The sequence below is a fragment of the Mauremys reevesii genome, linkage group 8 (assembly GCF_016161935.1).
Source record: "Mauremys reevesii isolate NIE-2019 linkage group 8, ASM1616193v1, whole genome shotgun sequence".
In the NCBI taxonomy this organism is placed as follows: domain Eukaryota; kingdom Metazoa; phylum Chordata; order Testudines; family Geoemydidae; genus Mauremys; species Mauremys reevesii.
Window position 1 is genome coordinate 24,225,939 of NC_052630.1, and position 25,077 is coordinate 24,251,015.

Genomic DNA, 25,077 nt, shown 5'->3' on the forward strand with positions numbered 1-25,077 from the left:
CCTTATAAATCTACAGACATGAAGGCAGCATGGACTCCCAGATCTGGTAACAGCAGACTATGTTTCTATAAAATATTAAAATATTAAAACAGCAGATGTAACTAGCCATATTTCATATTACTTTACCAGATCTACTAATATTATTTTTCCCTGCAAGCTTCACACCGATTGTCCAGTTTAAAACTAAACATGTAATTCACAAGTAAAATAGTGCTTGCTTCTCTATTGAATCTGTGGCTGTTATTCCAAAGCGATAGATTATCTTGACACATGAAACAGCTTAATTTAGTAAATTGCAGAACAACTTCATTTTCCCTCTATCATACAGTTAACTTTTTTTTTTAAAAAGTCCAGAATTAGAAAAAGAAAAAGAGCATAGGTTTGTATTCATATATTTTCATTTCTGAGCAGTCACAGTGCATCACTTTGAAGTCTCAGAAAATGGCAGACATTAGGCATTTTCCCAGCGGGTTTCCTATTAACACACGTATGATATATATATATATATAGCATATATATCATATATATATATAAAAGCTTTAACCACTAAGAGCCACATATCTTGCATGTGGTAAGACAGACTTCAGAGTGCAGGCATGCTTTATTCATTAGGGTAGGTTTGATTTTTCCAATGTCTTTCATCCCACTTTGTTCAGCTGTAAACAATCACACTAGCTCCAAAACAGTGGAGAATTAAGCCCACCAGATTTATCCACTCATATTGAATATCCCTTATGTAGGCCTGAGAACTGATCAACTCCTCTCCCTCATATTAAACCAGCCTTAGGTGAAACTTAGGGAGTTCACCATTAAAATTGAAGAAAAAAAAAATTCTGCAGCTGATAAAGCACCCCCACCTCCAGAATGTCCCTAATGAGAGTTATAACCACCAAGGTTGTAAAGACACCCAGGCAATGGGAAGTTAGGGACAATACAGAAAGAGACTCAACAAATTCTAAGATAAGCACCCCTGCTTGTACTAGTTGCAAGATAAGCACCCCTGCTTGTGTGTAGATTCTGAATTCTAAGAAATAAAGTAGTGTTGCCTTATAACCTTCTAGCTGGAGTACAGGTATTTATATTTTTATCTTCTCTGTGTCTATGCTGTGAATATAACACCCATCAAGATTAATTCCCTAGTGTACTTAGTAGCTACTACTACAGAAAAAAGTAACCATCCATCCACCCCCAAACTCTCAGAACATAATGATAGAGCCCAGCTTTCTCCTTTATATAGATTAGAGCACCTGGCAGCTAAATTGTTAACTGAACATAATGAGACTTCAATTATCACCAGTTAGTTGGCTTTTAGGTGTTTCACCTGAAAAGTCCTGTAAAGTCTACCTCGTTTAGTTAGTATGTTCTCAGGCACCCTTGATTAGCACAGAGAAAGGAAGCTGCCCATACCTTAGAGAATAAATCCTTCACCTACCAGATTTTCACTGTAAACCTGAACTTCTAAATACTCAAAAGTTAGGAAATGGAAAAGTATAAACTTCATGTAAGTTAAAAGTATTGACATAGTTTTTTTTTTTTAATTTAACTATATTATATTCTGAATTTCTTGTCTTCAGTCCTGTAGTTGTGCTTGTTCAGGGCATAATCACACTAATACGTCAGGTATAATACTTAGCCCTTAAGTGGTTTTCATCATTGGATAACACTTTATGAAGATAATTACTGTCAATATCATTGTCTCCATTTTTGCAGATGGAGTAATGGAGATACAGAGAAAAATCAGTAACTTGCCTAAGGTCACATACCAGATCAGCTACAGAGCTGAGGGTGGAACTCAGGTCTTTTAAAATGTATGTATTTTCAGAAACATTCAGCAATTGTTATTGAAGCAGTTGGAGCAAAGACTTACACCCTTAAGTTCCATCTACTTCTATCTGCTCTGGTATGTTGCTTAAAACTGGGTTTATATTACTGCTGCTATGGTTTATGTTGCCTGAATTTATTAGATTTTATTTTTGTACCTCTATTTCCTCTGTCTATGTCATAGGAATCAGTAATGCTTTGTATACACAGTGGGACCCTGCTAGGGCAGTTTTGCTACTAGTGCTTCTTCTGTTGATACTGCTCTGTTTGTGTAACTCTGCATGTACTTCCTAGTTTAAATTCAATATATTCTTTTGATCTTGCTGTTCCTGCTGTTTTTGTTTGCTTTTTAGTGATGCTAATCTTGGCCCTGCCTGTTGCCTGGCTTAGATGCTATCATACATATCTTATTGCTCACACCTTTAATTCCACAGTTCCAGGTAGCAGGGATTCAGTTCACAACCTTTCTCATGCGTTGATTAGAGGTAATCTGAGGGAGGGTAAAACAAATCACCTTGCAAATAACAAATGGACCAGTGAGCAGAATGCTGACTACATTTTAGGAGAGATTGCTAAAGAGGGAAGAACAAAGAGCAGTAATGTCAGCCTGCAGAGAGGTGAAAGGATTTAGTATCAGCAGTTATAAGTGCTTTCCTGTGGGAGTGTTACTGGAGATGAAATAGTGTGGTTCTAGCCCTGGTGACTCAGGTGTCTATGATTTCTCTAGTAATTGTTTGCTGTCTTCAGCATATGGTTTTGTTACAGAAGGAGACCCAAGAAATGCAAAGAGGAGAAACATTAATAAGGGAAGGAGATTCCAAGCAGGACCCTGAAAACGAGAGGGAGGTTGACAGAAGCAACAATGCCTCTCTGCACCATTGCCACTGAGAGAGAATATTTTTAAGGAATTTAGGGGCCTAAAGACACAGATTGGCACTAGGGCTAGATTCACAAAGTGGACTTTCAGGTACCCTGCCACCTAGTGGAATTCACAACCTTGAGTTAGGTGTTCAGGCTCCCCATACAATTCAGGAGAAGTCAGATGCCTGCAAAAAGGGATTCACAGAAGCTATCACCTATTGAGCAGGCAGCCAGCTAAGCTAGGCAATAAGATATGTTGAGGAGAAGAGTGGTGCTGAAGACCTGCCTAAAAGGGAGTTAGGGGACCCATACCGGGCTGGATGGACATGCTCCTTTCACTCAGAATTCACAGAAATGAACCCTCTTCAGGAGTTAGATGCCTAAGCCACATTAGTCAAAAACCTACCCTTATGCCCAAACCCAGGTTCAAATTGGCTCTGGAGCAGAGACTTGATGCCACGTCTCCTATGTGAGCATAGTAACTACCAACCTATACCATCAGTCTCACACAGTCTGTGACCCAATGATGATTCAAGTATTTCATATGAAATGAAACTGTTTCAGGCAAGAATAAGAGCAACCTGTCCCAGAATACCCACTAACAAGGATACTCACCTGCAGGGTTAGGAGATGTGTGTTGTGAGTCCCACATTCTGAGCCAGCTGAGTGGGGATTTGAACCCGGGTCTCCCACATCCTAAGTGAGTGAACTGACTACTAGGTATAAGAGCAGCCTCTCCACTTCTATGGAGTTTGCTCAGCTCAGGCCTCATAAGAAAATAACTACTTTGTGAATCCTGGTCAGGCTTAGCTATGGTGCTGAGTAGCTTGAGAGTGTCGGGGCTTAGTTGGCTTTGCACATACCGACTGGCAGAAATGTAGGTGTCTAGGCTACTTTACTAGTAGAAACTTAGGTATCTAGAGTTTTTAAGTGCCTACAGGGGTAGACAGCAACCGAGAGTAGGTTTTGTGAATACCAGTGGTACATAAATACTGGACTTAGGTGTCTAAATTCCCCTTGTGAATCTAGCCCCAGCAGGATTTTCAAAATTGCATACATGCCTAACTCTCAGGGGCTAGCTGCCTAATTCTTCTGAGAATTACATGCCTAGGTACTCTTGAAAATCCAACTAAGTGCTTATCCGCATCTCACTAGCTTTAAAAAGCAGGCCCTGAGATTCTGTGGGCAGACCTAACATGGGGCCAGGAACATCTTTTTGTGAGTGTCATACTATCTGGAGTAGCTCATTATCATGAATGCCCAGCTCAGGGCAGACTGTCAAAAACAGGGCAGACACCCCAAACTGGTGGTATTTTCTATAATTAGGTTTCACCAGTGACAAATGTGAACGCCTCTAACTATAACAGTCTTCCCATAGAGTCCGACAGTCCCCGTAGACTCTCCAAACTGATATTCCCATGGCATTTCTCCCAAATCAATGCCCAAGACTTTGGGCCTATCATTCTGGGTAAAGGTTCATTTTTGTCAAAATGGGGGCAGTGAAACTTATCCCCCCCCCCAAAAAGGTGGAGGGGCTGGTGTGCAGGGCTCTATTGTTTTCTGACTGGAAATGGCAGTGAGCTAGGAACCACAATTCAGAATATGTTTTGGTGTATTATATTCAACAAATGGGATAATATGGTTTTGGAGAGAGGAAACAAGGTAATGTTTACACTCACTCACAGACTCACTCACTCACAGACACTTTTGCAGCATGGAGGATGAAGGGGGAGAGGTAAAACTGTGGGTTAAGCTGATACTGGGGATGTGAAAGAGAAGCACTCCATGACATGCAGTCACTTTATATCACATGTGGTGTGGACTGTACAATATATGCACTGTACAAAGGGGATTGTGGGAAACGGGAAGGTCCATTATGGATGTCAGTAATTATGGTAAACCAAATGCCAGCTCTGTAGGCCATAGCTAAGAAAGAACTGACAAACTCACAGCTGGAAACCAAAGCAGCTCATGTGTATGAGTTTTATTCTAAATAGGTATTAGTCATCTAAGAATATTTTTAGAGTTTAGACCCTATGGAATGCTTGTAAATTGCTGCATGAATTAATCTCACTTGCAGTGTCTGTAGTCCATGCTATAAGAAAATATGTAAGTTTTGCTTTGAAAATGTCTGCTCTGAACTTCTGAACCCAGGAATGGGAATTGTCCCCCTGCCCCATCAAGAACACCCATAAAGATTAAATAGGCCACTTAGGAACATCATGATTGAAAGGACTGGTTAATGGCCCTATCACACCTTGGAAATGCTACGTGCAAAAAAAGCTCATCTCATGGACTGGAAGGCTACATGTAAAAGATAAAACAGGGTCACAAGAAAAGTTTTCATCTCTTTGCTGTTTGAACTGTCACAGGGCCAGAGATACTTAACTAACGTGGAGATCCCTAGTGCATACCCCTAGGTCTGCCCCGAAAGACATTTTGAATTTATGGATTACTACATCTCTGTCATGTTTAGGAACCATAGATGGTAACTCATTTGTGTATATGCTTTCCTGCTTTAAATAACTCTCTCATTTCTTTGTCCTAGTTAATAAACCTTTAGTTAGTTAATTACAGGACTGGCTATAGGTGTCTTTGGTGTGAGATCTAACATACAAACCGGTCTGGGGTAAGTGGTCTCTTGGGTCTGAGAGGACCCTCAATTTTTTGATTTTTGGTGTAAGTGACTATTTATCACTAAGTCCAGCTTGCCCAGGTGATTTGGGGGGGGGAGAGTTATATCACCTTTCTGTGCCTTGGTTTCCCCATCTATAAAGTGGAGAGATAGCAATTCTTAACTCCTGTGTAAAACATTTGAGAGCTACAGATGAAAAGTGCTATATAAGAGCCAGTTATTAGTGTATTGGCATCTAGATATACAGAGTGATTAAGTTTAAAAAAAATTAAGCTTGAATCAGAGTTGAAAGCTGAAAGGGTGGTTATGTGGAGCTTAAGTTGGTGTTGTGATTCACTGCAGCCCACAGCCAGTGGCGTTCTCCTTTAATTGTTGAATTTTAATGGAGTATGTTGTTGCCCTCCCAAACTATATGTGGCCATGGTTCCATCAAAAATCAGGCCAGGCTTCATGAAGCTCAACAAACTTGGCCCTGCTTTCAAATTGTACCTGTTGGGGATGTTTCACGCTGCCTTGATTCTAACTTACATTAGCACTAAAAGGCAAACACAGCAGTAAAGACTTTGAGAATTAACAGCTTCTGAAACTTCATGTTTCCAACTGATCAGAGAAGACAACTCTCTCAACAAAGCTGAAGCTGACTTTAATTGCAATTTCATGTAGTCGCCAAGTTGATAATCTTTCATATCCATGATTAAGCTCTCTAGTGTTGTTTGACACAGAGGTCCACAGGAGAGTTAATTAAACATAAATGACTGAACATTTTAAGGTCAGAGACCTTAAAGAAAAGTAGAAGATTAAAAAATACCTACCTTGGATTAAATAATTAAATTAGTCAGTGAATATTTTCCTTCACCCTTTATACACAATGACATTTCTACAGTGCTTGAAGAAATTTAAGTAGATTGTGCTTTTGAGGGGTTTGGGGGAAGAGAGGAAATAAATACAGAGTAGTTCAAAACTGCTTCATCAGTTTACTCTAGAACTGTCATATAATCTTGGGACCCAATCCTACCCTCCTTAAAGGCAATGGCAAAACTATTACTGATTTCAATAGGAGCAAGATTGAGCTCATAGTGTTTTCCACCACTAGGAATGAACTCTGCAAATTATTAGAAATAAAATTCCCAAATAGTTGGAAAATAAAATAGCTTCTTGTGTGCATGTTAAAGGGCACTGTTAGGGAGCTAAAATCTTTTAAAATATAATTATTAGTAGGGCTATGTTTATGTCATGGAGGTCAATGGAAGTCACAGGTTCCATGACCTCCATGACATTTTCTGCCCTGGGGCTGGAGCTCCCGGCTAGCCCTGCCTTCGCAGCTCCCGACCTGGTAGGGGGACCCTAGAGCTGCCAAGATGGGGCAGGCAGCTGGTGGCCCCTGCAGCTGTCCTGCCATGGCGAACAGGCGGATCCCGCACAGCTGCCCAGCTGCAGAGGGCAGCTGGAGGAAACTGTGTAGCTGCCCAGCTGTGGCCAGTGGATCCTAGATCTGCCCAGCCACTGTGGGTGGCCAGAAGCTGTGGGACCCTGCATCTACCAGCTGCGCGGAGTGAGAGGACCCTGCAGCTGTCCAACCTCAGGGGCAGGAGGACCCCAGCACTCCCACACACCACATCGGTGGGGAACCCGGGAACCCCAGCAGCAGTGGGTGCTGAACCCACCTACCCCTTTTGTAAGGGATATTTTTAGTGAAAGTCGGGGACAGGTCACAGATTATGTGAATTTTTGTTTATTTCCCATGACCTGTCCCTGACTTTTACTTAAAATGTCCATGACAAAAACTTAGCTTTGATTATTAGATATGAAAGTTGGTAAGATATGGTTCTGCACATATAGAAAGGTATAAAAATATGTATGTGCAGAACCATATCTTATTTCTCCAGGATGGCCCATATGTGAAATATTGCCACGCCTAAATGTTTAAATTAAAATCTAAAATACCACAAATCCCCACACATACTGGTATTAATATAAAACATTTCAGCATCCGTGTTAGTCTGTATTGGTCAAATATCTTGGAGCACAAAAGAGATAATTGGTTAGACAAATCTGCTAGTATATACATTGAAAGTATTACAGAACAAGAATAAAATTGCTCATTTCTGGGCAAGATTCTTATCTCAGCTACAGTGGTTATGCTTAGAAAGTTTTGTCCAAGATAACTTGCTTGAGTTGTACTCCATTGGTAAGGATTCCCTTTCAAACTAATGGAATATTTCAAGGTGGAAGATTTTTTTTTCTTTTTAAATGGAAACCTTTATATTGTCCTGGAGTAACCAATAAGGTCAGTGGAGTTACTCTGCTTTTACAGCCATAGAAATTATATCAGAATCTGACCCAGAGATGAAACACAGGGAAAAACTTCTCTGAAATGCAAAGGCTAATTTGTTCTTCTCTAGCATAGTAGTGATGGAAGTTAAAACAGTCCACAAGTCTCAGCCTCAGTATAGGAGATAAAACAATGATGTGCCTCGAGAATGAAATATTCTGTCTTCTCAAGAGACGTGCTAACTGACAGGAGAATGTAGGGATGCTTCCATTGCCCATGCTGTACCTAGAGAGGATTAAAATTTCTAGGCCTCTCAATCCTGTGCATTGCACTAAAATTCACACACATGTAAAAAGAAAAGGATTGTTTATTGTTTTTTATTGGCTTAAAGAAAGAACCAACAAAGGCCCTAATCTAGCAAGGTGCCTATGTGGGCAAACTCCTGTGAGCCTACAGAGTCCACTGACTGTAATGGAGTTAAATATGGGCACAAGGGTCCAGCCAGGTGAAGCAACTTGAAGGATCAGGGCCAAAATTCAGTGTACAAAAATACTTAGTACATTTGCTTGAGTCCACTCTCAAAAAGGTGCTTCAGAAAGCTGCAGTTGTGTGATTAACTACAATTTTGCTCCATCACTAGACCACATCTCCTGCCCCAAGTGTGTGTGTGTGTGTGTGTGTGTATATATATATATATATATATATATATATGTTTGAATGTGAGAGCATCTTGCAAGTAAATTTAGTCTCCACAAATGTGTTGCTTGTGCAAAGTGCTGCCTGCCTAGCTTCGTGGCTCAAACAGTAGTATTATTTCCTTGGGATTCATATCTTGCAGCCAGACGTATTCTGGGTATTTAACCTGCATTATGTCTTATTTAAAATTCAAACTCTAACAGTAAGCAAGTGAGTTAAAGGCAAGAAAGGGCTCTTATCCAGCATCACAAAGCCAAAACCAGATGTAGTGAACTTACTAGAATGGAAGCTACGCTCTGCCGTATTTGGTTCTCTTTTGTGATAGTTTTGAAATGCCAGCATTGGAGTATGGTTGATCAATATACAGCATATTATAGATTTAGTTACATTAAAGATAATGATCTAGCAAAGTATTGTTCATATGTGAGATTTTGTTACAAGAAGCTTTTGCTACAAGATAGGCAATTAATCTTCAAGTAGACCAAGTAGAAAACAGGTATTTAGTGGTACACAGATTGGTGGCATCAGTAATTATACAGTCTTGTTACACAGAATTATAGCAAAAGGATGGGGGAAGATAATACATTTGGAATTTTCAATCTGAAATAGATGGATAGCTTTATAAGTGTCTGTTGCTTCTCAAGACATCTCCTCATGTATAATGAACACCCGATCATTAGGATCTCTGTGAAGTGTGGCCTAAAATTAGCTATAACCATCTGCATTTCTGAGCTCGTTGTAAAATGTAAACTCTGTACATGTTTTAAATAAGTACTTATTTTTTTCTGTCCAAGAAGAAAAAATAAAGGCACACCCTCTTCAGATATGACACTCACCTGTTGTGGAGCTCAAAAAGTTGCTGCTCATTCTACATTTTGCCACTTGCTGCCTGGCAATTGCATTTGTTATCAGAGTAATTTTGTTTTTGAAACTATGTTTATTTAGATTTAACATAAAACATCACATCCAAATATAACAAGATCTATATTAAAACCTAAATATATTGAGTTATAATGCTGGTAAGTGTATACCTGCTTCTGTAAGACAGAACAAACCTTCACGGTATATAAATATCTCGGTGTATGGTTTTAGTCTAATGTGTTAACAATTCAACTTGGATTTTGGGGGTTCACAGTACCAGGTTAACATAGCATGTCATGGACTTGTTCCAATCTGTGTTCAACTTTTTTGTATTTTTCCATTTCACTGGGTATCGTTCCTTTCAATGCAACAGTGACTATCAGATTTAGTGTTGCATATCCATACACAATTTTTAATGCTAGTCTGTATACATATGATACGCCACCACACAGATAATGGCCTGAGGCCCTGTGCCCACTGAAGTCGCTGGGAAAGCTCCTTTGATTTCAATGAGAGTTGGAACAAGCTCTAGGAAGTGGGCCAAATATGAATATAGCTGGATCTAAGTAGATGGAGACTAGTGAGCACATATATAATTTTGTACTGTTGATGAGATTGCTGAATGCAGCAGGTGATTTACCTTCACTGATTGCCTCCTCAATTCTTTTGTGTTGGCAGGGTAATGAAATGTACAAGAATCTCACCCACTCAGAAGGCTGAGGCAAACAGGTAAGGCGGAGGGAAGTGTAACATGCACTTACACATGTCCACAAACCAAAACACAGCTAGGAAGTCATTTTTAGACCTGTGGGTGAACACTTTTCACAAAGCAATCACTCTATATCTGACCTATCAGTCCTCATCCTGAAAGGAAACCTGCACAACACTTTCAAAATATGAGCTAGACGCTAAAAATCACGGCCTGAATAGAGACACTAGATTTATGGCTTATTATAACAATCTATAACCCCCTAACAACTCCCCCACCCTGCTGCCTTTCGACCCATCTTTCCTTTCCTTCCTGTGATTGCAGGTGTGTTAAAATGGGCCACTTCACCTTGAATGGTCCCTTGAAATATGTGTTAACTACTTATGATAAACAATCGGTTCCATCTTGTATTTAGCTGTGATGCTCTGAGTAAGGCCAGGCCTACACTACAGACCTCTATCAGTATAACTATGTCACTCAGGATCAGGGCCGGTGCAACCCATTAGGTGACCTAGGCAGTCGCCTAGGGCACTAGCATTTGGGGGGTGGCATTTCGGGTCCTTCGGCAGCGACCGCGGCGGCTGGATCTTCGGCATTTAGGCGGAGGGACCTGGGGCAGGGGGGCACGGGGAGGGCCACCTGCAGCAAGTAAGGGGGGGCACGGCATGGCATGGCTCCTCATCCCATCTCACCTCTGCTCTGCCTCCTCCCCTGACCACGCCACCCCGCTCTGCTTCTGTCCCTCCCAGGTTTGCAGCGCCAAACAGCTGATTGGCGCCGCAAGCCTGGGAGGCAGGAGAAGTGGAGCGGCGACAGCGTGCTCGGGGAGGAGGTGGAGCAGAGGTGAGCTGGGGCGGGGAGCTGTCACACGGCTCCCCAGGCTGGGGGGAGCTGCCGCGTGGGGGGGGCGCCTCAGGGTGTAGGAGGGGAGCTTCTGCAGGGGGGAGCGGAGAGCTGCCTCAGGGCGGGGGAGGGGGCGGAGAGCTGCCACAGGGCTCGGGGGGGGCGGGGGAGGTGCAAGGTGGAAGTTTCACCTAGGGCACAGAACATCCTTGCACCCACCCTGCTCAGGGATGTGAAAAAGCTACACCCCCCTGAGTGACGTAGTTATACTGACCTAACCCCCATCCTTCAGGGAGGTGGATTAACTACACCAATAGGAGAAGCTTTTCTGTAGCTATAGTAGCACTTTCACTAAATGCTACAGTGGTGCTGCTGTACGTGAAGACAAGCCTTAAGTTTCCCAGACCTGAAGAAGAGCTCTGTGTAAGCTCAAAAGCTTGTCTCTCTCACCAACAGAAGTTGGTCCAATTAAAGATATTACCTCACCCACTATTTTTCGCTGGCAAAAAAATGAGAGAAACAGTTTCTTGCTTGTTACCCAAGCAATTCAGTTTTTTTTAATTGATTATATAGAATCGTAAATTTATGCAGTCTGATACCTGGCCAAAAGTCCAAACAACCATCAAGGGAGAATAAATAGAAGAAGTAGAACAATACATCTATTTGGACCAAGAAATTAACATGCACCACAATCAAGAAGGTGAACTCTTGCAAAGAAAGAAAGCAGGTTGGTGTGCATCCAGTTCTATCAAGTATGTCTTCCAAGGAAAAATCAACAAGACAACATGCGCCAGCCTATTCAACTCAACAGTATTACCAGCCATGTTGTACGGCAGTAAAACATGGATGCTAACGAAGACAGAGGAGCAGCAACTGTCACGCAGAGGGTGATGGAAAGAAGAATTCTGGGAATTTCAATCTGTGACCGAGTTCCCAATGAAGTGATCAGACAGCAGAGTGGGGTGCAGCACGTCGTCGTTGAGAGCAGGCATAGTAAAATGCGATGGGCCCGGCATATAGTGAGGCTGTCACTGAGAGCTACCCACAAGAACTGAAACAACCACTCAGCCGATCTCCAAGGAGATGGGAAGATTTTATCGTGAAAAGACATGGCTGCACATGGAGAAGGAAGGCCAGGATACGAGAAGAATGGAAGACGTGTTGTGATCAGCGCAATCTATATGGGGGCTGAAGGACCGATTGATCAAGGTGACATAAGATCCCCAAATGGTCTGCAAATTGTAAACAAGAATCCTTGCGTGTTACCTAAAAGGTGAAACATAGCAACTGTATAAAAGCACATAGCCACAGAATAGAGCACTTTTGAATTCCATCAGAACTGTCTTTTGATGGAAAATTGGGTGTTAGACTAAGCAAAAAACTGAAATATTTCAATTCAGGAAAAACTACCAAAGTGCCTCATTGTGGGAATTGTAGTTTAGCCTCCTCATACACCTGTTCCCCCTATGGTTTCCCAGCTGGGCTACCTCTTGAATGATGCTCCATGGCCAAGATTCCATATTGTGGTGGCTCCAAAGGACAGTAGCCTGGGGTATAACCATGGGTGATGTAGTCCAAACAGTGAGCCTGGAGAATGGGGGCATGAAACACAGAACCTATGGCTCACACAAGCCCCCATGGTGGAATTTCCAGATTGAATTGTTGGTTTTCAGATGCAAACTGTGAAAACTGGCAGTTTTCAATTTTTTTTAAGTCAACATTTTTCATAGAGCCTCCCAGCCCCCATTTTCCAACTAGCTTTGGATTAATACACCCATGATTATTGTTATTATCGCAGTAGCTCCTGGAGGCCCTGACTGAGACTGGGGCCCTATTGTATTAGGTGCTGTGCACACACACACAGTCTCTGCCATAGAAAACAGTCTAAAATAGACAAGAAAGACACAGGTGGAGTGTGTGTGAAGTATCATTTTAAAGATGGAAAACTGAGACAGAGAGATGAAGTGACTTGCTGGAGGTCACACAGTGCATCTGCAGCAAAGCTGACAGTTGAACTCAGGTAGTGAAATTGGTTTATGACTCATAGAGGGACTGATTCTGCAACACTCGCTCATACTGAGCAGTACCTGTGAATAGACTAACAGTATTACTCCACTTAGTAGTGGCCGAATGAGGCCCTAATGTCATAACATAATTCCTGTAACACCAGCAAATTGCCGCTGCTCAGTTTAACTGTCATACTTTTTCTCTCCCTGGTGAAGAATTCTGTGTTTCAACCACTCCTCAGATGCATTAAGGACTGAATCTATTGCCTACTGACATAAATGGAACGCCTCCCTTTGACTTCAAAGAACATTGGTTCAGGACCTCATTTCTGTTAGAAGTGTCCTCTGGTTTGCCACTCTAAATCACATACTCTCATTCACCTAACTGGGTGTCAACAAAAAGCATGCCTGGAAGTTGGTGTCAACAAATCTATGGCTCTGTAACTGTTCAAAAGGAAAATCCATTTTAATACAGTGACCTTCATTTTTAAAAGTATAGGGCTTGATTCTCAGTTACACCAAAGCCCCTTTACACTGCTCTGACAGGTTAATGAAAGCCTAATTAAAGTGGACATAAATATAATATTCTCTTTACTGCCAGAGGTATAAAGGAACCTTGTGTACGTATAGGCACCAGTATTTTAATAACCATATCCACTCTGATTACACACTTGTAACTCCGCTTTCCTCCCTGGGTTACTTGGGAGCAGGCAACACTCACCTGTGTACCTGGACACCTGATGTTGTTGACATTAAAGAAGATCCTGAGTATCCCAGTGGTGATATTGGATAGGTGAAATCTTCTATTCACCCCTCTGTAGGGCAGATAAAAATCAATGATTTAAAAAAAAAATCAAAAAAATCCAATTTTTTTTAAATTTAAATCTGATTTCTTTAATAAAGGGTTTTTCCTCAAAAAGCATTATCTAAAGATAGTTTTAATTAAGATGCATTATAGCTCAAAGATATCTCATCATGAATAGGGATCATAAATTCTAATTCTATAGCATGAGAATATATTCATGTAATGTTTAAGAAAAGTTTTATAAATGAGTTCCAATAGTTTATGGATTAGGGACCCAATTTATGAGGTTCCAGGGGTTTCTGTATAGATTATTTAGATTAATCTTTCTATCTACCCAATGGGACTCAGTGCTCAGTCTAGAAAATACCATCAGAGATGCTTAATTTTGCAGTTCTCAAACTGTAGATTTGTGTCTCCAGAAATAACATGCTTGTTAACAGCAAAAATGTTTTTAAATAAATAATATATAGAGGTGAGAAATAAGGTCTCAACCCTATTGTCCCTCTGCAAATTTGTGTACACAGAGTCAAACCCTTACCTCTTTCTAAAGACCAATGTTTCAAAAAGTTCAATGAATAGAAGATTTGGGGGAGCAGAATAGATCTAAAATATTTAATTTAACTATTTTAGTTAAAAAACATTTTAACAAAAACAAACCTGATTTAAAAAAAACTTGAATGTTTAACTAAATTTTAAAAATTCATATGCTTGTTTTGTTAAAATAGTATAGGTTTGCTGGTGAAGAAAAAAATCCAGAATAAATAATGTTGTTGTTTTAGTTAAATAAAACAATTTAAATGTCTGTCTGGTGATGTTCTCCTAATACAGCATGGCAAGAAAATCCTCCAAATATTAATGATTAACCTGTTTAATTGGAGATAGGTCACTTCCAAATGACTTCATAAATATCTGCTTCAGTTACCTTTGGTAAATGAAATAACCAATCATTCATTTTCTGATATAGCTGTAATACTAATTTGAAAAGTTTTCAAAATAAATCACTTTAAAAATGTATAGTGTGTACCTTCTAAAAATGAAACCTACATCTATCTCTGAGTTGTGAAGAATAAGTATCAAGGTTATAACAACCAACAAGAATGTACTTTTACATAGAAATCCATGATTAAATCGAGTCCTCTGAACAGACCAGATCTTCACTCTATGAAACATAATAAAACAGTGCTTAGAATGGAAATGGCAACTCTACATAAATTTCATAGACTTTGAGAAGGCTTTTGATAGCATTCACAGGACTAGCCTATGGCACATTCTGTGGGCATATGGAATTCCTTTCCATATAATCATCATCAAAAGCTTCTATTTCAATTTTACATGCAGTTTTGATCACACTGAGCTCAGTTTTGAAGTCAAAACAGGAGTACGTCAGTTGTGTCATGTCTGCAATCCTCTTCAACATTGCCATCGACTGGGTAATGGAGCATACAACAGAAGACATGCCAAAAGGCATTAAATGGACGCTCTTCTCATCCCTTGAAGACCTGGACTTCGCAGATGATGTTGCGCTCCTACCACATACCCAGAACACCTTCAGGAGATTAAATACAGTCTGGAAATCATCAAAATACAACACCAAAACCAAACTCAAGATTTATCAGAGATGCATACTTTCAACGCTACTTTATAGTGCAGAATGCTGGGGAATGAAAAAGTATGATATGTCCAAACTATCTTCTTTCCATACAACCTGCCTCAGAAAAATGCTCTGTATCTTTTGGCCCAGAACAATCTCAAACCAAGATCTATTGACACAGTGCAGCCAAGATGATCTGAGCACCCTCTTTGCCAGGAGGTGTTGGAGATGGATCGGTCATGTGCTTTGGATGGAAACTGATTCCATCACCAGAGTAGCAATAAAATGGACACTGGAAGGCAAGCGAAAACAACATGGTGAACAGCTGTGGAAGCTGAGCTGAAAAGCCTGGGGCACAGCTGGGGAACCATTGAAAGGCTTGCCAGAAACAGACAGGAGTGGAGGAGCTTCATCACTGCCCTAAACGCCAGAGGCGTAATAGGAACATGATGATGATAATGATGATGAATAAATAATAATAATATAATCTGTGGCATGGGTGTAACTCAAAAAACCCAATTATAAATAATATACATCCAATATATTTAAATTAGAGTTAACACAACTTTACTTAACAACTTAAAAAATCAAGGTATAACGGATTAAGATATATATCACTACTAATTTAAATCCACAGGGGGAAGTTGAATAAAATCAATTAAAAATAGAGTATACAGTAAATAAATGAAACATATCTAACTGGCATTTATACTGCTGCCATTTACCCAACCCTGCAGTGAACACTCCTCTGGATTTCAGAGTCCCAGACACCTGCTTGTGTGGGTGCGCTTGAAGATCTGAAGCTGGAGACAGTGTGCTGTCGGTTCTGTGTATCAGTCCAGCCAAGGCAACAACGCACAACCCCTCTGACGACTGGAGCTGGCTCCACCAAATGTCATCAGCTCTGGGTCCTGGTTCAGTGGGAAGATCACTCTGCCTCTCCTCAGATTCAGTCTCTCTGCTATGCCCCTTCCCTTGCAAGTACTTTCCCAAACAACAGTGGAGGTTACTTATAGTTTCTTCACTGCAGGCCCACCTCAATCAGCTCCAGGCACAGCAATGGTCTCTGCCCTGGCTCCAGTGAAGCCACCAACAGCCTCTGAGGCTCCCTGCTTGATCAAAGCCCCAGCAGGCTCTCAGCAGCAGCTTCTGGCTTCCTAGAAGCAGCTCCTGGTATGGACAGAGCTCCACAGAAGCAATCTCACTCCTCGTCCCAAAATGGAGTGCACCCCTCTCTCCCTGCACTCCCTGGAAGAGAGAAGTCTTTCCCCAAGGTAGCATGGGAGTTCTAGTCTCTAAGACTAGATTGCAGCACACAGTATCTTCCCTTGGAACACTCCCAGTAAAGTTCAGAGTCCTCTCTAGTAAAGGGTGCCTAAACTCTATTTACCCCTTCTACAAGAAACCTCCCTCCTATCATCAATATGACCTAGTAATAAATCCATTTCATATCACTGCCTTTTGTTTCTATACTAGCCTCTTTAATATCCTCAAACGGCAAAGCGTTCAGTTTTCCATTTAATCTGAAAGACAGACAATATTTCTAGCTTTATGGTAACCCCAATACCATTTTGGGACAGTAGTTTAGTACAAAATAGGAAAAAGTGAATGCTACTGATCTACCAATAGCACTTCCTACAGTGCATAGGTTTCTCCTGAAATTGTCCTATCTCTATTTAGTTTCTGGTCATTAAGGGCCTGATCCTACTGAAGTCAATGGAAAAACAACTTCAGTTTACATCAAACAAAGCAAGATCTACCACCTGGAAAGCAAGTACAAATGCCTCTACACTGTGGTATGCAGTTAAGGAAGTGTCCTGTTTGGACACGGCAATTTAAGGCACCTCTCAGTTTCTGGAGGTTCCTTAGGGTGGTGATTCAGCGTATCCCATCTCCAAGCCAGAGTCTCAGCTAGTATAAATTGGTATAATGCCATTGAAGTCAATGGTGCTATGCCTATACCTACCAGCTGAGGAACTGGCCTGTTGTCTTTTACTAAAAAAAAAATAGTTTTATTTAATTATATTCTAACACATTTTTTTTTCTCCCTCTCTCTTTGCAATGGGAAGCAACTTACCTTTTAAAACTCCATTGCTATTGAAACTTGTCAGCTTATTAGCTGGTATCCCATGCACTTTTTAGAACACAGTTATGTTTGCCTCTTGAGCATCTAGGTCAGCCAAGGCTGCAGGAGCTAGGTCTAAAGACTTTTTTAAATTTCAAAATGCTATTAAAAATTATATGAAAAAGGTTACACAATTTCTTCAGCTGTTCCTTTTTACATAGTGAAATAAGCTGAAAAATTGTTCCTTCCTGGAAACTCTGCCAAGTTCATAGCATTAGAGAACAAAATGTCCAAGCGTTGGCATTTGATCAACGTCTCTAATGCACTTAAATATTTTAAAGGGACTGCAGATTTTGAGAACGTGTCTCTCATATTGGGGTATGTGTGGATTATGCTGTAGTCAAGTAAAGAAATATTGATCTAATGAAGTTACACTTGGAGTAACAAGGACTAGATCTAACTCTTGAAATGTTTGACATTGGCCAGAAGCTTTTAAAAATATGTATTCCTCAGCTCTTTCAGTCTTTAAAATCACTCTTTCAAATGGAATATGTAACAAAAGAGGAACCTGATAGAAATTAAATTTATACTGACCGTCTAAGTGAAAAAAGTTGAAATATATTCACAGAGTATAGTAACTATGTGTTCACACAAACTCTCCATCAGTTCAAGATTCCAGTTTGAATGATTTTTCAGTGCAATCCATTCCAGACCAAAGAGTTTAAGGTCAGAAGAAAATATCTGAAATTTTGGCTGATTAATGTCCTTTGCAAAAGTTTTCATCACCTTCACATTCATTCACATATTCTTCTTACAGGAAAACTTATTCTCTGATGTATTTGGAATGAAGTAATGCCAGTAAAGCCATTTTCAATAAATATTATCAGACGTTAATGCAGCTGGTATTTAGTAATCCTCTTTCTCTGACTGAAATTAAACAATCGCCCTTCAGAAATAGGTTTTCTAGTTAATAACAGAACTTACAAAAGCAGGCTGGGCTAATTTTGTTTGCCTGTTCCAGCCAAAGATCAAGGTTTCCTTTTAAAGATAGTTCAACAAGATTTTTTTAGAATTTTAAAATAACTTTTACCCTCACTGCTTATAACTATTCCTTTTAAGCTTGAAGTTGGAATCAAATTCCTGTCCCAAACACTTTTTCCTATATATACTGAGGGTTTTCTAGTGCAGAGTTGCAGATCAGGAGATCATAGCATATATCAAAATTATCTGTCTAGATTTTGGTTTTCTGAATTGTACTTTTTACTTCTCCAAAACCTTGAATTATTACAGAAATAAGGTAATGATGCCTATTAATGTCATGAGAAAGCTTTCAAATCTCCAGCAAGCATAGCTGTAGAAATAGCTCATGGAGAAAGAACAAGTAAAATTAGCAAAGTTAAAAATATTAAGCAGAAACCAAAGTAGATATAAAAGAAATAATGAAGGAATGAATTTGACAATTGTTAATTAATACCAGAAAACTAGGGTTGATTTTTTTTTGTAAGATCAAGGGAACATTTAATTATACACACAGCTGTTCTCAGATGCTACCGGTGTGGTGCTCTGCTCTGCTCAGTGTTGATATCAATCGGCTGTGTGCGTGTGTTCCCTCTGTGTGCTGTCCCAACTCTGCGCAGATAGCTGACACAGCAGACTCCGAGAGAACCCCCAATGACCACAGACTCTAGTAAGGTACGAAGGCATGTCAGCCAGGTTTATTGTTGAAGAGAAACACAGTCTCCAGCTCCTCCGCATGAAAGTCCAAGGTGCTGCTGAGGTGCGACTAGCTATTACTTATGTGCTCCCTACAATGGACTCAGCTCAGTCAGTGGCGAGACTTTCCACTGCCCCCTAGACCGGACAAAGACACTGCCCCAGGGATGCATTATTATACACAAGTACAAACAAGTTACACATCACTCCTGATGTATTGAGGTGCAACCCCTCTACTTAGCAAGGTACAACCCCTCTATGTAGTTTGGTGCCGCCTCTCACCTTATACATGTTGGTTCGAACAAAACAACTCTATCCATCATATTACCCTTTTGGCCCTGTCATTGGGATGGGTCAGCTTGTTCCTTGTTATCTGAGTGGAGTGTACAAGTCTGCGAATGTTCTCATATCTGGTGTCCAGTACCTTTTAGGTATGTCTCTTTTTGCAGCGTCAGCCCTTTCCTTGCCAGCTTCTGTGAGCAAGGCCTGCCTCTGGTTCACAGCTTAACTTTGCTTTATGTTAGCAAAGTCTTAACCATTACTTTAGTTCAGGCCTTACGCCTCAAACTGGGTCTCTAATAAGGGTTTATATCTCAAGGCCTCCTCTTACTACAACAGCAACAACAAAAAACCCTTATTATTAGATATTTATTTATTAACAAATACTGTTCAACTATCACCATGCACCCTGAGGTGCATCTAATACTACTTCAAGCCAACCAATGAAAAACAACCCTGTTTTAATATATCCCACACAGGAAACAATTTATGAAAAAGATGCCTCTCTCATTCTCCAAAAGAAGTCAGGTATATCCTCTGAGGACGCTTTCAAAAAACAACCTGTAAGCTAAGCCATAGGACTGAGAACAAGATTGGGCTTTGCAAACCATTCCAAGGCCACTGTATAAGAAATTTTGGGTCTCCCAGTCCTGCCCATCTCTCTTTAAGAGCCAGATCCTGCTTCCAATCTCAAAGCTTCACATTACTTTATAGGAGTAGTGTCAGGCCCTAAATATTTGTAACTTTACAGTTCCTTAAAGCAATTGGAGCTGCTGTTTCCCTTCTGGAAGGTACAGAGATGATTTATAAAATATGAGATTAGTGAGACAGAGTATGTGGCGTGCTCTAGAGGGAAAGGTGTAGAATGGGGATTCAAAACTGCTTGCTGGAGGGCACTGCACACAGGACTTTCAGAAAAGTAAAATCTCTGTTTGCTACTCAGCTGAATTAATGATACATCTTTCATGCTGGAGTTGCACTTTTTAATTTTAACCCAAATTCCACGTTTATTAATGTTGGGGCCAGATCCTCTGGTGCATGGTATGTGCTTTAAGCTGCCCTTTGGCAGATTCTAACATAGCTGGCCCTGGGAAAAGTCATCTCTGTCCAAAGTGGGATTCACCGGTGGTACAGATGCTCCTATGTCATCTCCTTCCTGTTGCTGGTGTGAGGGACATGATCGGAAGGAGAAAAAAGGCATAATTGGGATGTGTCTAGTGCCTGTCCCTGGCTCAGGTTTCAATCCTTGGGGGACACTAGGAGCAAGTGTAGATTAGAAAAGGTTGCTGTAATTTAAGATGAGGGACAAGCCCTGCATACAGCAACCCCAGGATAAGCAGAGTGCAAATGTGAGGTTCATGTCCCCTTTGGACACACAACTCCAGTTCATTCCTTCCTCTACCCCTCTGCCAGTACTAAGTACAGTTCAGTTTGTTCCCAGGATTTCCAGTCACACATGCAATACTTGAGTGTTCATCTCAGTGGTTTTGGGCCTCACATCTCAACTAGTCCACTTGCAACGAGCCTTTTGGACAAATATATTTTCTGCTCCAGCAATGATATAACTTTCATAATTGTAACAATCTTTTTAGCAGAGTCATTTCTGAAGCTATTGGGTATTACAGAAGTGAAGAGTTTGGGAACACATCCCCCTTTCATTTAAACAAAAAAGGACAATCTTAGTTTCTATGCCTGGAATCCAGAATTTAAATGTAGTACTGGTAATCCTTCCGCCACAGGCCAATGGCAGTAACAAGGGCCAGGTTCAATCTGTCCAAGGGTACTTTTATACAAAAATACATAACGATGACTTGAGCCCCCACCCAGAACCATACTCCTATTTCAGGCTCACGAAAATAGAAATAAAATTTCCCTGGTCACCTTTGCAGGTGGCTCTTCCCCACTATTAGACTCTCAGTATTCTTGGGAACATTGAACCACAAATGGCTTTTTATTTGGGGAAAAGGGAAAAACGATGAAAAGAAACATGAGCTCCTTTCTTCACCAATATATTTATAAACAGCAAAATGAGCAACCCAGTGTGTTAGCAGTTTGGTTAACCCCCTAGTTCCAAATAATAATGATATAATTTGCAGGCACAGAAATCTTAATTCCACACAAACCCCATCCAACTAAAATGCTACCCACAGGTGTAGTTCATCTCAGTAATAACCAAGGGGCACCATAGGTGGCTCTTTTCCACCAATCTGCTTCAGTATAGAGAGACCAACTATACCAGATCCCACTCCAATGTCCTCTACTATGGTATCATCTCTGCCTGGTAGGTCAGGATGCTGTGAAGTTATGTCAGTGTTGCCACTGGCCATCAGGTCACTGCATAATAAGTTCTGTACTACTGATGATCCAGTTAGGCCTTATTGCAAAGTCAGCTCTGAACCACTGGCCTGGTCCAGTCCCACGGATTCACTCTTCACAGGACACAGAATCTCCCAGGAGGGAACACAGAGAAAACAGAATCATAAGGCAGAGTTCTTGCTATGGCATAGCACTCTTGATCTCTAGAACAGAATCCTTCCCTATGGTAGACCTTGAATTTCACAACCAAATCAAAGTCCACTGTCTGTAAGTTCATGGTGACCCACTCAGAGGGGATATCCTGCACATTTTCTATGCCCTTTTACGAATACAGTAATCATAATCTATTATCATTTACACAATCAAACAAACAAATTCTAACTAAAGCAACAAAATTCAGAAGGTGGCATTATGGTGACACCGTTAAATTTAACGTAAATGAAACTGGCCAGAGCTGACTTTTCCCCTTCTTTGCTATAGAGGGAGCAGAGAGTTCCATCCCTCTAAATCTTCTGGCCCTGGAGCTCACACTTGGATGCCTGAGGTTAGGCACCTAGGGTCATATTTTTTCAAGGTAATTAGGCACCTAAAGATAAGGACCAAGTGAGCCTAGGCACTTTTAAAAATCCTACTGAAAATCTGCATCTTTAGGAACCTAAATACCCTTAAAAAAATCTGTCCCCTAAAACCATATTTAGGTACCTACATGTCTCATTCTTCATTTTCGTACCCATAAGGACTCAGATTGAGGATTTTTTTTACTGTCGCTCATGTTTTTTTATTGCAGCTCTTTTTGAATGGATAAAATACCAGCAGGTTCTCAAGCAGAAAACCCCAACTACACATCCCTGTTCACACTTCCCTCATGGCTACCTGTCTGTAACATTCAAGATGGCAACATGCAGAGGAGATGCAGTGGCAAAACCCATGCTTCATTCACATTAAGGATCTGAATTAATGTATAGATATAGACTAGGGATAGTCAAAAATTTTCCATCAAAATTGTTTTATGACAGAAAATTGGGGTTTTGATCAAATGAAAAATTTAAACTTGTCAAAAATCACGCACCCCCAAACCAAAAAGTTTTGGTAGGAAATTATGCCATGGTGCCTCACAGGAGATGTAGTTCAGCTGTTTAATACCTGCATTCGTCTTTAAGGGCTGAGTTCCCAAGCTGGAATATATCTCCCATGATGCACAATGGCCAAGAAGTCCCATGATGCACTGCAATACCTGAGCAAAAGAGGTGACTATGATGCATCATATCAGACCTAGTCTTCTCAGGAGACCTGGGCCATGGAGGAGAAAGAAGACATAAGCTGTCTAGTCAAAATTCCCAAGAGGCACCGTGACAGCATTTCTGAATCAAAGTCTTCAGCCAAAAGTTTTTTTTTTTATTTTATTTTTGCCCACCCCCCTCCAAAAAAAAATTAGAATAGAAAAATAGAATAGAAAAACTATTTTCCAACCATTTGTACGATAGGTAGATATTATGACAAACTGAATGATTCAGTCATAATGAAATAAGAAATAGAGGTACAGACCTACACAAAAAAGATAGAAGATAAATTTAACACTTCCATAGAAATTTGAGTGCTTTCTTAAAAAAAAAAATTATAGTGTCAGCAATGTGGAAAATACCTTCCAGAGAAAGAAAGAAAGAACGAATTTTTTCCCCCTATTTCTTGGGTTGTCTTTGAACCTATCAAAATGTAATTTTTTTCCTACTGCCTGTTATATAAAAGCCAGTTTTAGGGAAGCGTGTACTCCGCCATTGACTAATATGATTACCGTCATCAAACCAGCCACTTTTAAAGGAACAACTGCTCACCTCCAGCTGAATGGTGCATGGAGTAAGGCTGATATTCTGTGATCAAAGAGAAGAATTTCAAGTGTTTTAATCTTGTAGATTTCCATTCCTTTTGATGTTTTTGTTCCCTCTTTGTTAGGCATTACATATACTGGTAGCGTGTTGTTTGGTTCAGAGTATGCTTATTTCTATAGAGCAGTAACACAACCTAGGGTAAATTTTCCCTGTAATTACCAGACTATGATTTGTCTTCTTTTTAAAGAAGGCATTTGTATTTTGTTCCTATTATAAAGTCAAATCACCTGTCAGTTGTCTTTTTAAAGTCAACATCTGACCCTCTAATTGCAGTTTGTTTGTTTAGTTACTAGAACACATTTCTCAGCTAGGCTCTGATATTTCCCTTAGACTTCATCTGGTGGCTGTGCAAGATATTGCTTTGCAACATATGCTGGGACTCTTAATGGGGATTTCCATATAGTTTACATAACAATTAATTAAAAAGTAGGCAATTCTCATAGCAACTGTTCATCACACAAGGCCCGAGTGGCATTTATTTTGTTCTAAAAGCAGACACATGTATTTTGCATTAAGCAATTTTCTCACCTTTTTTATTTATTTTTACGTGAACCAACTGTATGTGTAACAAATCTAATGGCACTCCATGAAACAGTCATTAAAGCTCTAGTACTGTTTTTATATAATGTAATGGCCCTTCCTTCCACACCATCCCCACTGACCACCCCCACTGGTTGCAGGTGGGTGTGGTTTAAGGGAGATGGAAAGTGTTATTTTGGTTGCCAGGTCTAGGAAAGGAAGACACTGCTGCATGAATGCTCTGGCTACATTTGTGTGCTGGATTTTTTACACAGCATGTTCCTACCTCTTTCCTTTGGATATTGCTGATGCCACACAGTGGCTGATGATGATTTCAACATATGCCAGCCAAGAGATGCAGAGTATACCAAGCAGCTGCCATTCCTATGATCGTGAAGAGCCAAGATGAAACAGGCTCTAACCTTGAGGAGAAGAGACAGAGACATGGAGGTCTTGCTGGAAGAAGGTGAACAAAATAATTGCAATAGTCACTCACATGGGGAGGGTGACCAGGATACTCAGAGAGGAATTGGGACAGGAATGTTTCCTGCTCAAGTACCAAACAAGATACTAGGGCAGAAATTTGTGATGAGGCAGAAAGAACCTAAATTGGATGGCAAGGTGAATGGGGAAACTCACCTGATACAGTTTGAAATAGCAAGTGAGCTGAACTGCTGCTCAGAGGAAGAGAAGAGGAAGTATTTAGCTATGAGACTGACTGGGAAAACCTTGCCAATTCTTCCCTCCATCAGTGAAGATGGATTTGCAATTACCCTGCTATCAGGTCTGGGATGGAGAAAGAGCAGAGGTGGCTTGCATCCAGTTCTAGACACAAAGGAGAGGGACAGCTGAGATGCCTACAAGTTCTTCTATCTGTGGTGGGAGGCTGGCACACCAAGATTAGGTACTAATGTGTCTGAGAGGTGCAGTGTAATGGGTCTCCTCTCACCTCTCTGGCTGGGTTGTATGTGAATGTTTTTTTGAGAAACAGGCTGGGGAAATAGAAAGTGTAACAGCATTCTTTCAGTGCATGGATGAAGCAGCTTGCCTCCAGATAGAGGGGAGGCAGGTGCTGCTGTGTGAGGGCTCTGGCTGCTCGTTGGATCGTTTTGATAACGTGAATTTTTATGACAATGATACTTTATATGCTACAATATTACATCATTAGTCAGAATATGAACAGAAGGTAAACAGTGCAA

At 40.6% G+C, this 25,077-nt stretch overlaps 1 long non-coding RNA gene across 3 annotated transcripts; it reads left to right on the top strand.

The window, feature by feature from the left end:
- Positions 1–1,379: 1,379 nt before the first annotated feature.
- On the top strand, positions 1,380–24,711 carry LOC120370836. Of its 3 annotated transcripts, none has more exons than XR_005583984.1 (5): positions 1,380–1,501; positions 1,711–1,900; positions 5,231–5,311; positions 9,825–9,875; positions 24,154–24,711. It is a non-coding gene; the product is annotated as an uncharacterized LOC120370836 (long non-coding RNA). The 3 variants fall into 3 exon arrangements; XR_005583982.1 differs by lacking the exon at positions 24,154–24,711 and adding an exon at positions 15,838–16,364; XR_005583983.1 differs by lacking the exons at positions 5,231–5,311; positions 24,154–24,711 and adding an exon at positions 15,838–16,364.
- The last annotated feature ends 366 nt before the right edge of the window (positions 24,712–25,077 follow it).